The following is a 19,607-nucleotide window of genomic DNA, read 5'->3' on the forward strand; positions in this document are numbered from 1 at the left end:
ATGGCAAGAAGTAGAGAGTAGAGAGAAAAAAAATAAGCTGCAGGTCTTGGGAGGCAAACTGTTCTGTTTGCACTTGTCTGGCCAGGGAACATGGTATCTCCTGGAGGTGGTCTTGTGTTGGGGAAATTCCAGCAGCCTGGAGCCACAATACTGTTTCTCACTGCTGAAGCCTGCCTGTTTTCCTCTGCCTAGGTAGCTCAGTTCCAAGAACACTTATTGATGCTTACACTGGGCCAAGCCCTGTGATGAGCTCTGGGTTCCAGAGGTGAGTCAGACATGGCTCCTGCCCATGGAGATCCCCATTTCATGATAACTGCTACAAGAGCTGTCTGCACAAGGTGTTTTACAGTATTTATAGTCTACAGAGTGCTTCCGATCGCTCACTAGGCCCCACTCCATTCACGCTGTGTTGTCTGTGAATGGTGCTCTCTGGAGCTGTGTGGGGTAAAGGCAACCCGGGAAGGTGGCTGCACAGAGATTAAGATAGTAATCTGACAGCCAAAGGTAGAGGTGTGTAGGTGATCTGACCAAGGTAACACAGGTGATCTGCAACACCGCCCTCTTCCCACCGGCTTCATCCTAAGCAAGGCCAGATGAGGGGAAGATCCTATTAGCTAGCAGGGAGGTTTGCAGAAGCTCAGGGTGGTCAAGGAGCCACGCAAAGAGGGAGGTCCACAGGAAGTACACAGTCGGTACTAGAAGTGCCATGCTGCTCCCCCAGATCCAAAAGGGGACGCAGTGACTTGCTTTCCAGCTGGCTAGACCAAGGAGCCCGAGGCCCAGCCCTCGCCGCTCCCTTGATACTGGCATACCGACACCGGGGGTTTCATCCCGCAGCGCCACCACGCCCCGCTCCCATCAGCCCTCCGCTGGTCTCTGACCTGCGCGGGTCAGGGTGGGAGCGCCCGGCCGCTCCCTGCACCCTGGGCTGGGCTACAGCCCACGTGCGCCGGCGGCAGCGGCGGTGACAGCCGGCCCCACGGGGGCGGGGCGGGCTCGTGCTGCCCTGTCATTGGCCTCGCCGCCGTCGGGGGCGTTCCCCAACCCGGTCCACCTCGCCGCTCAGAACCGCAGGCGCTCGGCTGGCTAAGCCTGCGCGGGGCCGCCTCGTTTGCTCCCAGCTCCTCCAGCGGCCCGCGGGGCCCGATCGCAGCGCCCGCTGCCAGGGCGGAGGCAGGCGCTAACCCGGGGCTGTGCGGCACGCGCCTTTCGGTAAGGCGGGGGCGGCGCTGGGCTCCGGGTGCTGAGGGCGGGCGGGCGTGGGTGGGGACCTTGCCAGCCCCGGCTGGACTCTGCGCCCTGTCCGGCGCCCGGGAGGGTCAGGTGTGACCGCAGCATCCTTGGCCTCAAACCCACCCGCAGGGGCGCGCAGCGAGCAGGTGGCGCTGCCGGGAAGCCCGGGGCGGCCCTGGCCGGCCTCTGAACCAATTAGAGCGCAATAAAAGCCTCCCATCGGTACCTCGAACTACCTCTTACTCCGCGCCCCCCCCCAACCCCCAGCACCCAAACCCTGCAGTTCTAAGCCTAGAAAATCCCAAGCGCCAACCCGGAGTGGGACTGACGCGCCTGTCACCGGGGATGCAGAAGACCATCCCCAAACTTCCCAGGATTGGGGCTCCGAGCTTTGCGCTCCCCGTTCCAGCTCTTCACTGGGCGCCCTTTCCCTTCTCCCTTGTCCCCTCCCTCCTTAGTAACAGGAAGTTAAGTTGGGCCAAATGTCAGTGGCCTGGCCGGCTGCGTGCTGGAGCGGAGTCGGAATGGGGTCGTGGCAGTGGTCCGAAGGGCCGCGGCGCTGTCCGCTCTGCATCGCGTCCCCCGCATCCCTGGGAACCCGCACTCGCTCCAGGTCCAGGAGCACCCCCGCGGGGTGTCCGCGGCGACCGCCCTGTGGGTGCCTGGCTGGCCCCGGCGAGAGGTGGGATCTTGCCCACAGCGTCTAAACCGCTGCGGGGCAGGACGGGGCAGGTGGGGTTAATTTTATTCACTGGCAGAGCTGGGAACGGCCTTGACTGGATGGGGAAAAGGGGATGTTGAAACCAGAGTAAACGCGTGTCTCCTTCCACATTGTTTATTCTGAGGCCTGGGCTCTTAAAGCGGAAAGAGCTTTTATTTGGAAGCCTGTAGGGCCCCTCCAGGCCTACAGCAGTGTGCGGACTCTCTTGCTGTCATTGTCGCCTGTTAACTACAGTCTACAATAATTTCGGTGAAGGATGAAGTCACTAGTCAGCCCCCTTGTGGGCAGGTCCTACGGGAGAAAAGCCAGAGGCGAATTGGCCCTCCAGCGTTTATGTGACGGGTGCCCTGACACCTGCACTCACTCTGCCCTGCTGCCCCTCCCCGGTGGCAGTGAACCCAACAAGTGGGCCTCCAATCTCCAGGGCAGCCCTGTGCGATGCCCTGCAGACTTTAATACAGTAAGAACTCGCTTTCTGCATGCAGAGAGAAGATGGATTTATTAAGTGCCTACTGGACAACAGGTCCTGTCTTGTGGCACTTTTGCAGCCAATTTCATGGTTACTCTCCAAAAATGCTGAGTTTTGCCCTCCCCATTTTAGAGATGGGGAAAGAAGCTCAGGTATGGCCGGTGCCCAAGGCCATATGGCCACTGTCTGAGCCCGGTCCTGGCCCTGTCAGTGTAAGTCCAGTGCTCTTGCTTCACAGCTGTGGGAAGTGGTGTTCGGTGTGCAGGACCATGGCCCCACAGTGTGCTGACTAGAGCCTCCCAGCCTCTGAAAGATGCTCTTCGCCAGGATTTCAGGGGATGCTTCTTTGGAGAAACAGTTGAAGTGACCCAGGTAAGCCAGGTTTTTCAACCTGCAAACCCTGTATCCACCCTATCCTCCCCCTTGACAAGGGTAGTGCATGGTGTTGGCCAGATTGCCATGGGGAGGGATTGGGTGCTATTTTGGATGGAAGTCTGCTTCTACCATTGATCTGGCCTCACCTCTGAGAAGCTGGCTTCTGGAATAGTCTAGGAGGACTGTGTTAGCTGAAATAACCTCTATCTTAGGACCGATTCTACTTTTGTGGGGCTTTGGGGGGCAGGTGTTGGGGTGTAGGGTTATGGTTGTGGGCTAATTGAAATCCAGTTTGAACATACCTCTGCAAAAACATGATATCACTTATCTCCACTCCCTCCTTTCTTCAGGCCTAGGGCTCTGGCTTTCTGCTCATCCCCTCTTCCAAAGGAAAATCATGCTGTCATGAAAATCATGATAACTGATACCAATCAATTATACTTCAGTATAAATCAGCTTTTAAGAACTATGCCTGGTTGTGGCTGTAGCCATTGGAGGCCCATTCCCAGGCTGCAAGGAGCAGCCATATGATCCCAGATTCCTTCTCTGCCTGTAATTGGGATGTATTTCTATTCTCTCCAGCCATGTCCACACCCACACATGGGTTTGCCTCCCAGCCATGGGCCTGCCCCTTTTGCTTCCCACTCCTGAAGTTTAGAGGTCCTGTCTTCTTGGTGGAAGCCTTGGCTCTGGCAGGGCGAAACGTGGTATGGGTAAAAGAATAACTGGGTTGGCCGGGCATGGTGGCTCACACCTGTAATCTGAGCACTTTGGGAGTCCGAGGCAGGTGGATCACCTGAGGTTGGGAGTTCCAGACCAGCCTGACCAATATGGAGAAACCCCATCTCTGCTAAAAATACAAAATTAGCCAGGTGTGGTGGTACATGCCTGTAATCCCAGCTACTCGGGAGGCTGAGGCAGGAGAATTGCTTGAACCCAGGAGGCAGAGGTTGCAGTGAGCTGAGATCACGCTATTGCACTCCAGCCTGGGGGACAAGAGTGAAACTCTGTCTTAAAAGAAAAAAAAAAAAAAAAAAAAAAAGAGAGAGATAACTGGGTTGAACATTGCTAATCGTAGATGCTCTCTGAAGGCTAACAGTCTCTGTTCTTTAAAGAGTCAGAGAAGAGAATACTGTTCATCATGCTGAGATGTTTCATTCTTTACATCATTCTATTGTCTCAGTTGGCCTCTGAAGAAGTAAGTAGGGTTAATTGCATTTTACAGATGAGAAAGCTGAGACCCGAAAGGGTTACAGCTTGGGGGGGTGTGGTGGCTAATGCCTATAAAACTAGCACTTTGGAGGCTGAGGTTGGAGGATCGCTTGAAGCTGGGAGTTCAAGACCACCTTGGGCAACACAGCAAGACTGCTGTCCTAGTAACAAAAAAATAAAAAAACAAAGAAAGAAAGGTTACAACTTGCCTGCCTCACACAGCATGTGTGAGTGAGGTCTGTGTGTGGAGAATTAAATGCTATGGGAAGCAGGAAAAGCTTGTGGCTATCTCTGAACTCTGGAGGCTTGGCAGGCACAGCTCCTCTGCTGTGCAGTCATCTCCCTTAGCCGCGGTTTCACCTTTCGAGGTTTGGGTTACAATCAGCCTTGGTCTGAAAATATTATAGTATTTTTAGAGAAACAGAGACCACATTTACATCACTTTTATTATAGTATATTGTTATAATTGTTTTATTTTTTATCACTAATGTTGTAATCTCTTAATGTGCCTTATTTGTAAATTAAACTTCATCATCGGTCCTATATATATATAGGAAAAAACATAGCATATATAGGATTTGGTACTATCCAAGGTTTCCGGCATCTACTGGGGGTCTTGGGATATATCTTTCTGGGATGAGGGTGGCTACAGTACTTACTCTTTCTCACCCTATATTGTACTTATTTATGAACATGTCTTCTCACCTCAATATGAAATGGCATTTAAAACACTCATAAACTTGGCAGATTTATTTTCTGGTTTCACAGGTCCTCTGTGCTCTTTGCTCTGTATTTCCTTAGCCTTTATACTCGCTATGTCCATTAGGGTATCTACCAGGATGTATTGCAGTCCTCTATTCAAAAATATTACAAACATTTTCATATACACAAAAACCTAATAGCGTAATTAGCCCCATATACTCATTACCCAGCTTCCACAGTCATTCAGATTATGCCAGGCTGGCTTCCTCTCTCTCTTTTTCCCCCTTTCCCTCTGAAAGGAATATTCCTGAAATATTTTAAAGCAAATGTCTAATGCCATGTCATTTTGCCTCTATACAATCCAGTATATAACTCTTTTTAAAAGGACATTCTCTTGCAAAACCACACTCCCATTACTGCATGTAACAGAATTAACAGTTATTCTTTGACATCATGTGTCCACATGCAGATATCCTTGATTGTGTCAGAAATGACCTTTAGAGTTGGTTTGTTTGAATGAGGATCCAGTCTGTATGCCGCATTAGGCCGTTAGTCCTCCTATGCCTGGCTTAGTTTGGAGGAGCGCCCTCTCTTTAGCCATTACCCTCTGTGTTAATTGCCTATCTCCCCCACTGCATGGGGAGCCCCTTTAGATGAGCCCACCTCTTTGCTGTACTGGATCCTCAGCACTGAGCGCCGTGTCTGGGACACGCAGAGGCTCTGTGAGCATCTGTCCAGTTGTGTCGTTGCCACTCAGGAAATGTGCTTTGAATTAATGAGCCTGGTCATGGATTTGTGTGACTTCCAGTTCATGTGCTTAGATAAGAGGTTTTAAAAAAATGTCCTGCTCACGTGTGGACATTTCCTCAGCAAGCGTCAGTCTGTAAACATCCTGAAATAATAGAAGAACTGTTTGCTGCTCGCGCTCACTGCGCTGGTTGATGGTGGGGAGCCCAGACAGCTGCATATGTGCCTTGATCAGCAACTGGCCTCCGCAGGTCACATGTGGGGCTGATGGAGACTGAGGTCACTTCTGTCCAAGCTTGGAATTCCGCCACAGGAATGATCATGTTATGACCCAGAAACTTGGCGCTGGGCTTGGTAGAGACCACTCACCTTTTCTTCTTCCTTCTCTCTCTGGACAGTGCTGCTTCCCCCATGCCTTCCAGAGCCTTCTCTAACCTGCCTTACTCTTCAGCAAGTTGTGGTGTCTTCTTCAAATCACTGTTCATCCACACTGGGCAGGTTGTGATGGAAATGAGTGTTTATAACCTTCAAGTGTCTGGCCTGAATTTGCTCTCTAGAGCACCACCACTGGCACCTTTGTGGGTGACCTAATGAAGGAGACCAGAGGCTCAAGAGGGCAGGAGAAGATGTGCCAGCTTCTCTTGGTAATGGACTTCACGTCTGGTTCTCTCACCAGATGTCCTCAGGAGTGCTGGACACCTTGATAGGCATCTTGTACCCATACAGCAAAGGCCCTTCCCTGCAAACAGCCCTCAAAATGAAGACATGGTTTGTTTGGGGCTTTTTTTTTTTTTTTTTTTTTCCTTTTTAACACACAGACAGGCTTTTTATTTTTATTTTTTATTTTTAGTAGAGATGAAGTCTGCTACGTGGTCCAGGCTGGTCTGAAACTCCTGAGATCAAGTGATTTGCCTGCCTTGACCTTTCAAAGTACTGGGATCATAGGTATGAACCACCATGCCAGGCCCAGCCTTTTGCACTAGGAGAAAATCTAACAAAAATTTAAGGCTTCTGACTCCTAGAGTTGATTTTTTCTTTTATCTTTTGCTTTTCAGTACTTTTTTCAAAAATTTTGTAGGACAAATATTTTATTTTTTTAATGGGAAATCAAAATATTTATTTTCTTAAAAATGAAGACTCTTTTCAACCAATTTGAAGTCTGTAGACAGAATTATACACGTATTTGGTACAGTTTTACGTGCAGATAAAGCCACAGCACTATTGGGATTTTGATATTTGCTTGGATCATTATTTTCACAATGAACATATCCAGACTTTCTAAAAGTTAGAAAATAAAGAAAGCTGGGGCTTGGGGACAGGAAGCTATGAAACCCATGTAGCCCTGCCTTCTTTCTCTTTCTGCTTCTTCCCTTGCTATTCCCCAAATGAAGTCTTTCTAGTGTTTGGCTCTTGATTTTGATTTTTTCTTTTTTATTCAGGAAGGTTGAGCCCTCAGGGGAAGACAGAATGACACAGAGTGCTAAGACAAGGCAGAGCGAAGTTCCGGGCTCCAGTGGCCGGTCTTGTCCTCCCAGGAAAGTGCCTGATGGCCAAACACCCTGTTCCCTCACTTTGGGGTACCTGGACCCCTCCGTCTCCAGTTTCTGTTTTTCTCCCTACACCCTCCCCAAAGGTAGACAGCATAGCTGGCCTGGGCTGATAAGGCTTCTTCCTAAAACATCAGTCACGTGGCCTCAGGAATTCAGAGCTGGTGGGAGTGATAGGTGACTTTGGCCCTCTGTTCACGAACAAACTTTCATTGTGGGATTGGGCCAACCATGGGGTCTGATTTGGAGATGCTTCCCTTCTCAGTTAGTTGCTCATGTCTCACATGAAGAGCCTTTTGTGATGACCATGTATGGAATAGTTTCTGAAGTGCCACTGCACTGTACCTGTCTTTGCATCTAAACATCACTACCATCATCATGGGACAAACTGCCCATCTCCATGGTGTCTGGCATGGAGCTGTGTGTGTGTGTGTGGATAGCGCTGGTGATTTTAGGATTGAAATTTTTAATTTGTTCTTATTTGGGCTAATGTTTCTCTACACTGAGGATCAGGGTAATTTCCCTGCCTTCCTTTTTCTCTCAAATCTCTGCCTCCCAGTGGCTGTCCTGAACTTTGAGGCACCTGCATTCCTTCCAAGGCTTGGTTAGATTTCTTTGATGAATTACAGAGGTAAGGGCAGGCGCAAGAACTGTGCTTCCTGCTGGTTTAGAGCTCAGGTTTTTCTCCCTCACTGGGCAGGAGAGTATGTCTAATGCAGACATTCTTTCTGCTGGCAGCAAGAGGAGGGCAGCAAGGGGTTGGACAGTGGTTCCCGGTCACTGAGCCACTGCAACAGCAGGTTTATGGGACATCTGCAGACCCAAGGTCCTAACACACCCAGCCCAGAAGCCCAGCACATGCCAGAGACATGAGTGGGTGTCTAAGAACACCCTGTTCTAGCCTTGCTGCAGCGGTACCAACAGGTTGAAGTGCAGAAACTACTTTTTTGCTCCCATGACTCTGAATGGCTGGCCCTGGCCACTTATCTGAATACTGACTTATCTGGTGAAGCTTTGTGGGATCTCAGTGTATAGTGTGTTGGAGCCGGGAGAATGAGGTGTAGAGGGAAATGAAGAAGCAGCTCTCACTAACAAGAGCTGCTCTCTGGAACAGTGTGGGCCCATGGTCTGCCGGGGGCTTGGTTGCTGAGCCCTCGCTGTACAACTGTTCATCCAAAAGGAGCAGAATGGGGGTTGGGTGCTGTGTGTAGAGTTTGTGGCTGTTGTTAAGTCAGCTCCATGTTTCAGCACAGCCAGGCTTTGCACAATTTGATGCAAAGGTAATAAGATCAGGATTTCCCTGCTTGTAGGAAAGAGGTGGCTGATGGCAAAATGAAAGGAAAACAGAATAGAGGAACACAATACACAGGGGGATTTCCAGACCTCCTTCCAGACCCTCAGGGAGAGGATTCAGTCAGTCTTTTTCATCAGGGGATGTCCTGTGAGGCTCGTGCAGTTGGAGCCTTGGGGCCCGTGAGGCCCATGTTGGGACAGCTTCCCAGCCACCTGCCTGGAGTTGCTGCATGTTGCTGTTGTGAAGGAGGAGGAGGAGGAAGAGAAGGAAGAAGGAGGAAGAAGGAGGGGAAGGAGGGGTAGGGAGAGGGGGAGGGGAGGGAGAGGAGGAGGAGGAGGAGGAGGAAGCGCTGTGTGAAATTTCAGGCTTCTTCTGGATACCAGGTTTGCCCCAACCAGAGGACTTAGAAGGTCTTGCTTGGGTGTGTCTGTTATCTTGTATCTTGGACTTTTTAAAAAGTGACTTACCCACATATACATACATATATGTGTGGTCCTCATCCCACACTTGCATAGATGCATAGGACTTACCTTCGCACACACATACAGATGCATGGTAAGACATTCACTCAGTACAAAGGAAATTGAATGAACAGTACATCTCCCTTCTTTCCCTGTCCTCCAGCCCTCGGTTTTTACCTCTTTGGCAGCTGTTGTCCCCAGCCCCCTGTGGATCCTTCCAGACATAGTGTAGGCATGTCCTGGTGCCTGTTCCCCTTCCGCTCTTCCTGGGGTCTGCTGAGAAGTGACCAGGATGTGGAGAGACAGGGCCCACAGGGCTGCAGAGACTTGGCCATGGTCGCATTTGGCCAAGGCCTAACTATTGCCCCTCCTACCCTACTTTGCCAGCTCTTTCCTTTAGGAGTCCCCTTGTGTTCGATTTGGGGGTTCAAAGAGTCTGGATTCTGAGAATAAACCTCAGGGGGCATGTTGTGAATGCAGGTGATATAGGCAAAAACAAAAAGCACTAAGACTGCGGTTCAAATCCTAGCCGCGGGGCCTCGGACAAGTTCATGCATCCTAGTATTTTAGTCTACATAAAGGAGGTAATTATACCTATTTCAAGAGCTTGATCTGGAGATAAAATATTTGTGAAGTACCTTGCATGGCTACACACTCCAAAATGTCAGCGCTTTTGTTGTTGTTGTTGTTTATTTGTTTGTTTTTCCACATTCAACGAGTGACCCATTGCCAGAATGAATGACACTGGTATGGAATTCTCTGGTTGGCTTTCTGGAAATCCTCTAGGTGGGTTCCTGAGCTTTGCTTTCCCTGTAGAGGGCAGCCAGTTTTCCATTTTCTACCAAGTTGAGCTGGCCCCACTACCTCCTCCTCCCTGTGGGGAGCCAACCTCCATCCTCTCCAGCCTCTGGGCTCTGCCTCCTCCTCTGCCCTTGACCCCTGACCCCTCCTCTCCATTTCCCTGGGCTCTAGGTTCCCCCTTCCTCCCCTTGAGAACAGGATGCTGCCTTCCGCCTGGAGAGCGCTATGGGCTGTTATGGCTGCTCTCTGGGTGTTTATGTTGTATCTCTTCAGAAGCTCCTAGCAGATGTCTGTTTATTGCTGAAACTTCATCTACAGCATGAGAGGAGAAAGGCTATTTTTAAAGGTCTTTAATTGGCATGGCTGCACAATACAGCTTAGATTGCCTCCAAGTTTAATTTTCATCGCTCTTATGCTCTATTCATTATGAAACCCTTCAAATCCAGCCCGAGAGACATGTCCTCTGATTTTAGAGCAGCACTTAAATTTAGCAGACAGTTGTAATCTCTTAAAAAGGTAGGCCAAGGAGGTGAAGGCAACCGGCTGTCTTTTGTCTAGGCTGAGCCAGATGGCATGAATGGGAGCAGTGTTTCTGTGCCCCTGGAATGCAACACCCTCCCCTCACTTCTGCCCCTTCCTTCCACCTGCAGTGGCTGAGGCCCGCCCTCATATGCCACCTGCGGATTGGCTCTAGCTGTCCCTTTCCCTTTGGACTCAGGTGGGGCTTGAGATGACGAGAGAGTAGAACTGAGGTAGTTTCAAATGACACTGACCTCCCAGGAGGGAGGAGGCAGCAGAGGCCATGAGTCACAGAACCTTGGGATATCAGGTTGGATGGGCCTTATGGGATCACCTAGTTCTCATCCTGGCCACCTTGTTTTACCTATGGAGAAACTGACACTGATGCTTCTTGATGCTGAGTGGAGGACAGAGAGGTGTTTCTTGCTCAGGGTCACCCAGCCAGGTCAGAGTCAGGTCTCTTTTCCATCCACCATTTCCCACCAGGCTGTCATCCTTGATCAGTCTAAGGCAGCTGTGCTTAAAGTTAGTTGCGTTTACTGAAGGACGGAGCCTCGTCCTCCCTTTCTAACACCTCCCACATTCTTTGAATTCATGCTGTGTATGCTTGTAGCACTGGCTGGACTCAGTCCCCAAGTCTTTCCTTATCATGAACACCTTCCCCAGAGTCTTGGGACTTAGAATTCCCACCTTTGTTCCCAGCCCTTGTCTGTAGAGGCCCTTTGTTAAAAATACAGAATTTAACTGCGAAGGACCATATGTTGACAGAGAGGAGTTTATCTCTGATTAGCTGTCAGTCAAGGGCTGAACCTTGAGAGGATGGGGTGTAGGATGAGTCAGCTGGGAACAGAAGGAGGAGGGAATCTTGAGAGATGGTAAATAGGGTGCTGGGGGCATCAACAGCCATAGGCCCGGGCTTGGAGCACACAGCATGCAGCTATTGGGCTGGAGTCCCTCTGATGATGGATGGAAGTCCCTCTTCTAACTCATGGAGGGAGGTGCATTAGACAAGCTCACCTGTGCCCACACACCAAGACAGAGTATGGAATGTTCACAGAGTCCCACAGTGGGGGAGCCAGGAGAGGCTTCCTGGAGGAGGTGGAGTTTGTAGGTTGAGAAGGGTATTGGAAGATAGGTATGATTTCCATAGGCATAGATGGGCAGAGGTAATGGCACAAAGAGATATACAAAAGTGAGGGCACAGTCAGGGTACCACGTGGTAGAAACGTGGGGGCTGCCTAGGGAAGCTGAGGCTGGAATCAGGCTGCTCTGAGGTGTGGAGGACCCTGAGTTCTGGAGGTGGAGTGGGTGTGGTGTGGGTGTGGACTGAACTCAGCAGAACGTGGGAAGCCGTCAGAGAGGGATGCTCAGAGCTCTGTTCATGGGTGGTGCACACTGCCAGACAGCTGCCATTCCCTTGGACTGAGGTGGCTTGTGGCGAACAGGGTGGGGGGCAGTAAGGCTGGGCCCCTAAAAAGACTTTGTCTGTATCCTGGCTTTTGACCCACAGCCTTCTTTAGGAAGGAAGTCTGCATGAAAGCGTTGTCTTCGGTGTATCAGGAGGGCAGCCCTTTTTGGAACTCCTGGTTATAGGGTCTTAGGATATGGGACAACCGTCACGTTCTGCAGCTTGTGCCCCCAAGTGTGGCTGTCTGAGCTTCGGTGGCTCTTGACTCTGTGTAGCAAACAGCATCTGCGCCACTTTCACCACATTGTTGCAGGCTAAACCCTTCACACCAATCCTTCTCCTGCCTCAAGGTCAATTTGAGGGGGATAAACAGGTCATCGAGGTGCTGAGCTCCTCTGGGGGCTACTCCCAGAGCAGAAGCAGGAGTTCCCTGTCTGCATGGGAGGGAGGCAGCAAAGCTGGGCTGGTGCAGGAACCCAGGTCACCACCTTCTCCAAAGAAAGCGCCTTTGGAAGAACTGGCTCTCTAGGCGTCAGCAGCTCTCAGAGCATTTGTACCATCGTCTGGAATGACGCTGCTTCTCTCCTCTGCACAGCCTCTCAATCCCCTGAAGAGTTCCTTCAAGTGTGTCCTGCCCGGGTTTTCTGTGTGCACACTGAGTTTCCTTCTTCAGTTGCGGAGGGAGCTCCGGCAGGCTAGAGAACCTGGAGCTGGACTGCATGGCCTGGGCAGGTGAAGCGGTAGGGGGCTGGTTGCCTCCCAGCCCTCTGGCCATCTTGGCCACAGGGAGATGGATAAAGGCTGGGTTCAGCTTCCGCCTGCTCCCATGTTAACTGGCAGGTGGGAGGCACCACAACTTGGTACATTGTCAGCTTTGCCATTTGATCGGGCTGGCACCTGTTCTCTACCATCTGTCTCAGGGACACCTTTGCTTTATGTGATGGAATAAATTGTTCCTGCAAGCAGCAAATACAATGAGTTTAGTGCTGTTGATGGGAGCTATCAAGGGGGTTTGGAGTGGGGCCCTGCAATTGGCTTGCTTTCTTTTTTGTCCTAGGATCAGTGCTACCCATATGAGGCCAAGCTGATTTGTTCACTGATGGTTAAATGGGTCGCTCAGTGCATTCATTCTGTCAACCAAGATTTTTGGAGTACTCTCTATTTGAAGCATGCTGTCACAGATAGACCATGGGTTTTCAGTCCCTGTAAACATTGGACAAGACACACACATACTATCTCTGAACCTCGAGTTTGTCCTCTGTAAGATAGGAGTGATGCTACTTACCTCACGGGGTGGTTGAGAGGATTAAATGGGGCAATGGGCATAGCACCCACCTGTCATGGTGCCTGGCACATAGTGGCATTCAGGTGGCCTCTTCCCCTCTGGCCCATTCCTAAACTGGCCCACAGGAGTCTTGGAGCACAGATGTGGGCAGGGTTCCTTGTTGCTTCAGGCCACGCATTTCGTACTGGCACCTAAGTGCCTTTTACCTTTAATAACTTTTTCTTTTTTCTGAAGGCAGAGTCTCACTCTGTTACCCAGGCTGGAGTGCAGTGGTGTGATCTCAGCTCACTGCAACCACCACCTCTCAGGTTCAACTGATTCTCCTTCCTCAGCCTCCCAAGTAGCTGGGATTACAGGCATGTGCCACCACGCCTGGCTAATTTTTGTATTTTTAGTAGAGACGGGGTTTCTCCATGTTGGCCAGGCTGATCTTAAACTCCTGACTTTAAGTGATCTGCCTGCCTCAGCTTCCCAAAGTGCTGGGATTACAGGTATCAGCCACCACACCTGGCCTACCTTTAGTGACTTTTTAAAGGGAATGGCTCACTCAAAGCACCTGTGTGTGCAGTGAAGCAAGATGAGACACCTTTCTCTTCCTGGTGAGAAAGTCTTCTTATAAAACCTTGGAACTGCAGGGCTGCGAGAGCCTTATCATCAACCCTACTGGATGCTTGCTCCCTCCATGGTGGTGGTCTAGCCTGAGTTTGTGGGTTGGAGGTGATCCATCCCATCTTTTGAACTCCTCCTCCTGATGGCTTCCTATAGCTTCTGGTATTTAGTTGCAGTTCTTCCTCCTGGGCGCCGTGGAGAGTAGGTCTAATCTGTCTACTGCCTAACAGCTCTTCAGAAATTGTTCTGTTTTTAAAAAATCAAATCTCCAACATTATCAATTGAAAAATGTAGCATTATTTCATGTACCCTTGAGAAAGAAAAAGAGCTGCCAATTAAACTGTGGCAAAATGCTTTGCCATCACTTAAAATTTTTATTCTATATTTAGTGAATTTTTTTTTAGATTTTAGACATATATTTTTAATTTTATATTACTCTTGCATATATACAAAAGTAAATTGGTTAAGGCATTTCTAAAACTTCACTTTCAGAATCTAACTCTTTGGAATCACTTTTTGACTCAGATTCATAAATGTCCATGTTTTTCTGACTCATTAATAATATCTTCTAGTCAAGTAGGGCTATATTTCTTCATCTTTCTTGTCTCTGGGATTTTTTTTTTCAGCTGCTGACACCCATTATGTCAGTTTTGGTGTTTTCTTGATTTGCCAGAAGGTATCAATAAAAGTTTTTTGTCAACAACCAGGACTCACATTCCTTCCTTAAATGGACCTTAAAAGTGTTGGCTCTTGAAATGTTTTAGATCATGGTTGTTCAGATATGCCACCAGGAGTGAGTCAAATTTCCATATGTGAGGTGGTGACAGCTATGCCACAGCTGCATCCCAGGAGAGATTGTTAAATGTTGGGGGATTTTAAGACACACTCTGCTTTCAGACACTTTCTAGTGGGAAAAATGCATTTCGAATCAGTGAAATGCGTTATTTAAAGACCACCCTCTGTTTCTCTCCTTAGTCTTCTTCCAGATTAACAACCTACAATATGGGTTCATGATTTTTACCTTCTCTGTGGGTTTCCTCTGAACATGCTCTGGTTTGTTCAGATCTTTTTATATAGTGAAGGCAGTGTCCAGACCATCTATTGTATTTATGGTATGAGCCCAGCAGAGGAAGGGAACTATCACCTCCTAGTTCAGGACATTCTGCTCCTCTTAATGCAGCCCAAGATTCTATCAGCTTTGCTGGCAGCAGCATCACATCGCTGACTTCCTGCTGACCAGGTCTTTTTGACATGTGCTGTTGCTAAGCTGCTTCTCCCCTGTCCTAAACTTGTGTGGCTTTAGAATTTGAAGGCAGAGCCTCCTATTTTGCTTCTGCATGATTCAGAATGATCATTCCTGTTAAACTTCAACTTGTTAAATTCAGTGCAGCCCTGTTCCAACTTGATCAGGATCCTGTTTATGCCTTCCACAGTGTCACCCAGGTCACGATAAATGCTTACTGGGGGGAACCCTCTGTCACAGTGCTGGAGACCTCCCCTCAGTGGACTTCCGATCTTTGACTGGCTTACTTTGGGAAGAGTGGTTGAAGCCATTCCTAGCCTACTCTCTGCCCTTTTGCTTCTCTGACTTAAGACACCTTCCTGAAGCTATATATGCCATGCCCACTGGAATTCTCCATCTACTATCAAGGGCTTCATCAAAAAAGAACACGAACAGCCTTAATGTTCTGTGTTCTCAGCTCCCGAGAGCTCCAAGACTGCTTTCAGCTGTTCCTGGGCTGCTCGTCAGAGACCACACCACGAAGCTTAGCATCTCATCTGCGAATGTTGTCTGTGCTCTGGGAGGTCACTTTCCCTGACCAGGGAACTTGAAGTCACTGCACATGTCTAAATATCCTTTTTAAAAAACAAAGCAAAAAAAACCCTAAACTCCTATCTCCTCTCTACTGTTTATTCCAGTGTTGGTTCCTTGCTCCCCTGCCCCGGTCTCAATTGTTTGGCTGGAGTAAGTTGCATTCAGGGTCCAAGTCATTCACTTCCTCCACCTTACGTCTAGAGCTCGGCTGGTCTCCCAGCCACTTGAGTCTCCGGCACCAACTTCCCCTGCTTGGTCTTTCGCTAATTTCACAGGAAATGATTGTTTTTCCTCTGCAGTTCCTGTGTCCTCCTGGTCCCTAACCCCTTCCACCACTGTCGTGGGAATTCGGGAACTAAGTTAGTCCCTGTTCCTATGGACACATCCTCTCTCTTCTAGATGATAAAACTCTCTGCAAGTCCAGGCTTAGCCTTTAGCCACTGGGGTTTCCCAAGCTCTCAAGGTGTCTGATTCCAGCCCTGCTCTCCAGACTGAATCTCTGGTTCGCCTGGGGTCTGGATCAGCAGCGGCCCAGTGGGATCTGTTTCCACGGTAACTCTGTGCCTCACTTCTTCCCTCCTCACCTATGTGTTCTCCACAGTATTCCTCTTCACTCCATGGGCTTTTCACACAGCTGTACATCTTTTTTTCATATTAGAGGTACTCTGTCTCTCTGCCCTGTCTCAAGTCTGTTCCTTTAAAAGATAAAAACCGAGTGCAGAGAAGTATGTTTAGTCTGCTGTTGGTTAAGGTCAAGAAAAAGACACATATTTATATTTGTGTGTATATGCATAAACATGGGCAGGAAACAGACACATAGTAGTGACCTGTTTGAGAGTGGGGACACTGTAGGTAGATGCAGACAGGAGTAGGAGGGAAACTTTTTCTGAATACTTTTGTATTTTTTTTGACTTTGGAATCCAGTGCAAGGATTTTCTATTCAGTTTTTTTTTTTTTTTTTTTTCTTTAAATAACAGGTAATCTGGGATGCCGGATTGGCTAATGTGACCTGGTGAGGCCATGAGAAGTGAGTGACTCACCTGCCTGAGTCAGGGCTCTGCAGCCTCCTAACCACCTGGGCCTCAGCTCCTCAGGTGTAAAGCTGGCTGGTCCCAGCCCACTTACCTTGCAGAGGGGACACAGGGAGCCCCTCCCCTGGAGGCTGGCACAGGCCAGCACATGGAAAGATCTGTAGTAAACAGGGCCTTCTCCCTCAAAAGTCATTTGAGATTTTAGGACCATTACTGTTTAGTAAATTATTATCTCAGTTTACTGAGAGCTGGTGCTCAAAGGGTATACCTGGGCCTTGTGTTAGTTTTCTGCTGTCAATCACCTAACACGTACACCATGGCTTTTTCCTCTTGTGAACTCTAGTATTTAAGGAGATTGGAAGCTCTGAATCTCTGAGTTTGCCTGGAAAAAGTATGTACTTTCCTTTTCCAGACCTGAGACGCTTTACAAATCATCTCGTCTGCCCAGTACAGTGGAGTGCGACGGGAATACGTCTAACATTGTTTGAGAACATAGGCTTATGGTGAGGTTTGCAGGTAACCAAGATCACAGCTGGCTCTGAAGAAAAAATGCAGCATGCTGGGAGTGGCCAGTCCAGGTCCCTATAATTGAGGAAGTGACCTGGTTGAGGAGGAGACTTATTTACCCTGGGTAATTGAGAAGCATTTATTGAACATCTACTCTGTGCCATAGCTCTGTGCCTTGGGATGACAAGATGGATAAGGCACAGCTTCTCCTCCCAAAGTATTTATAGTGGGCTTGGGAAAGCAAGGCTTATGTGTGTTAAAAAAAAAAAAAAAAAAAGGAACAGGAGATTTTCATAATAGTTCAGCTCAATCACAGAAGAAAAACCACAAGGTTGTTGGTGACTAATGTCTGTCTGCCTGGGGGAGGCAGCAGTGGGTGTGGGGAGCATTTTCTGTGAGCTGGAGAGGGCCCGGAGTGCTTCCTGGAGGAGGGAGTGGAGGTGGCGGCAACAGCATCATTTGATCTGGACCCTGATGGGTAGTTGCAGTGTAGATGGATAAGTTGGGAGTAAGAAGAGAGCCTCTCTAGTGGGCGCTGAGGTCAGGAGAAATGGGGAATTGCCTGGTTTGAAGGTGGCAGAGGGAGATGAGGCTGGGCAGGTGAGTGCAGGACAGATGCAAAGAGCCTTCAGTGAGAGAGACTGAGTTGGAGCGTGCTGAACTTCAGAACGGGGATGGGAGGAGGAAGGCCCAGGATCTCACAGGGAGCTCTTGTAAATCTCAGGAAGATGGACAAGACAGGGTCCAGCTCCCAGACGTTTCAATTTAGGCATCTGTAGCCTCCAGGAGGCCGGAGGCATGCCAGCCCTTCTTTCACCGTTGCTCTGTGGGGACATTTTCTTCTTAGGCATTTTACGTGTCTGCCCATTCACTCATTCGGCAGGTATTTATGAGCTCTTACTCTGTGGCAGGCACTGTTCTAGGTGCTGGGTTCCAGCAGGGAAAAAACAAAACAGGGAAACATCCCTTGCCACATTCCCAGAAGAAAAGAGGGACAATAAACAAGTGAGTTACATGTGTGGGAGGCCAGGTGGTGAGAGGTAGGGCAGAGAAAATCCAAGCAGGGAAGGAGATGGGGTGTGCTGCAGCAGGGGGGGAGCAGCTGGGGGAGGGCTGTAATTTTAAATAGAGTGGTTAGGGAAGGTTTCACTGACTCACCCTGTCACTGGGACTTTGTCTGGGACCATCGGGAAGGAGGCAAGGCCAGATCCTACTGGGATCTTGAGCCCACAGTTGATCCTCTTCAACCTGTTGGGGTCTTTGGCTAGGCAGTAGGGAGCCTTTGAGTGCTCTTGGGCAGAGGAGTGACATGTGTGGGGCGGTCTTCCTTGTGGCTTTGTGGGGGATGGGATATAGGAGGCTGAGACAGGGGAGCAGAGATTCAGAAGGAGATGACCACTGCAGACTAAAAAAGTCCGCTCATTTGACACTTCCCTGCCTGTGCCGCAAGCTCCCTGTCTGTAAAATGGAGATAAATGGTACTTACCTTTAGGCACGTTTTCAAGAGGATGAAATGGGTTACTGAATACAGGATATTTAGAACAGCACCTGATGTATAGTAAGTGCCCAAAAATACTGTCTTGCTTGACTGACTCTCTGTCTCTCTCTGTCTGAATATATGTGTGTATGTCAAATTAATGTGCGGGGGACATCCTTTCTTTTTATTTTTTAAATTAATTAATTAATTATTTATTTTTAACTTTTTTTTTTTAAAAGCCTATGGCACCTGGTATTCCCAGGCGGTCTCCCAACCAAGTACTAACCAGGCCCGACCCTGCTTGCTTCCGAGATCAGATGAGATCGGGTGCGTTCAGGGTGGTGTGACCGTAGATGACATCCTTTCTTGTTCTAAAACGGAGTCAAATGAAGAAAATCATGATGCTTTCCAGGATTAAATGAGATAATCCATGTAGTGGATCTAGGTTATGGCAGATGAATACTAGGTGAATACTAGTTAAAAGTACTGCTATTACCACCAGCTCTTACCTTGAAGAAAATGATTTTGCAATGGAAATCCGTTGTAAAGCCTTCCAATTCAACCGTTGTTTATCGAGACTGTGGCGTGCCAGGTGCTGTGCAAGGCATATGTTCTCATTTCATCTTTGCAGTAACTGCTCAAGCTAATAAGTGTTGACCCCATCTTACAGATGAGGACGCAGATGCCCAGAGAGACTAAGACTTGCCAAGGTCACACAGCCAGTAAATCGCAGAGCTGGGCTTAATCCACGAGTGGTCCATTGTGTAAATGTAAATATTGACATATAGGTTCTCATATCAGTCTCCCTTGGCATTAGGTACCCACAGATAGGTACAGGGAGAGCAGAGCCATGGTCAACTTCCAGGACAGATCAGGGCAGTGTGAATGTAGTAGGGAAAGCATGGGTGGGAGACACTGTGGGTGAAGCAGTACCTTTCTTCAATGACTCAGCCCTGCAGGCCTTATCAGAGCCTTTCAGCCACCCTCTCAGACTTTATCTGAAACCCATTTTGGTTTCCAAAAAGAAGCAGAGCCTGGCAGGTCAAATCCTGGCTCCATCACTTACCAGTCATGTAAGTCCAAGACAGGAGTCCATGTCTGTCTCAGTTTTGTCATCGGCAAACTTGCTTCATAGGGTTGTTATGACAATTAATATCAGAGAAGATATGTTCAATAACTCTGAAAGAGTTATTATTATGTTAATAATATTATATTATTTTTATATTTGTAAGTGCCTTCTTAATCTCTGAGGTCAGAATGTCCCATCCCCTCTGCAGGATGAGTCTGTAAGACATTCTGTTTTGCCTTATTATATAGATGTGGGTGTAGGTGTCCTCTTGACAATAAATAGAATTCAATCAGCATCTTTCTAAAATCCCCGAAGACTCATGCT

At 48.7% G+C, this 19,607-nt stretch overlaps 1 protein-coding gene and 1 non-coding gene across 21 annotated transcripts in view; one reads left to right on the plus strand and one right to left on the minus strand.

Annotated features, from left to right (window-relative positions):
* Positions 1-1,066: 1,066 nt before the first annotated feature.
* MICAL2 (microtubule associated monooxygenase, calponin and LIM domain containing 2) overlaps positions 1,067-19,607 on the plus strand; it is a 151,904-nt gene continuing 133,363 nt past the window's right edge. For 15 of the 20 annotated variants that reach the window (XR_004257593.1, XM_032240763.1, XM_032240772.1 and 12 more), the window contains exon 1: positions 1,067-1,212. The gene's annotated coding sequence lies outside the window, so the exon portion shown is untranslated. Of the gene's footprint in view, positions 1,213-2,661; positions 2,796-19,607 lie in introns of all 20 variants that reach the window. The other 5 variants (XM_032240766.1, XM_032240764.1, XM_032240773.1 and 2 more) reach the window with 3 other exon arrangements.
* LOC116525368 lies at positions 18,452-18,569 on the minus strand. The gene has a single exon (XR_004257656.1). It is a non-coding gene; the product is annotated as a 5S ribosomal RNA (ribosomal RNA).

The sequence above is a fragment of the Sapajus apella genome, unplaced genomic scaffold (genome assembly GCF_009761245.1).
Source record: "Sapajus apella isolate SASKATOON/1434 unplaced genomic scaffold, GSC_monkey_1.0 scaffold47, whole genome shotgun sequence".
In the NCBI taxonomy this organism is placed as follows: Eukaryota; Metazoa; Chordata; class Mammalia; order Primates; family Cebidae; genus Sapajus; species Sapajus apella.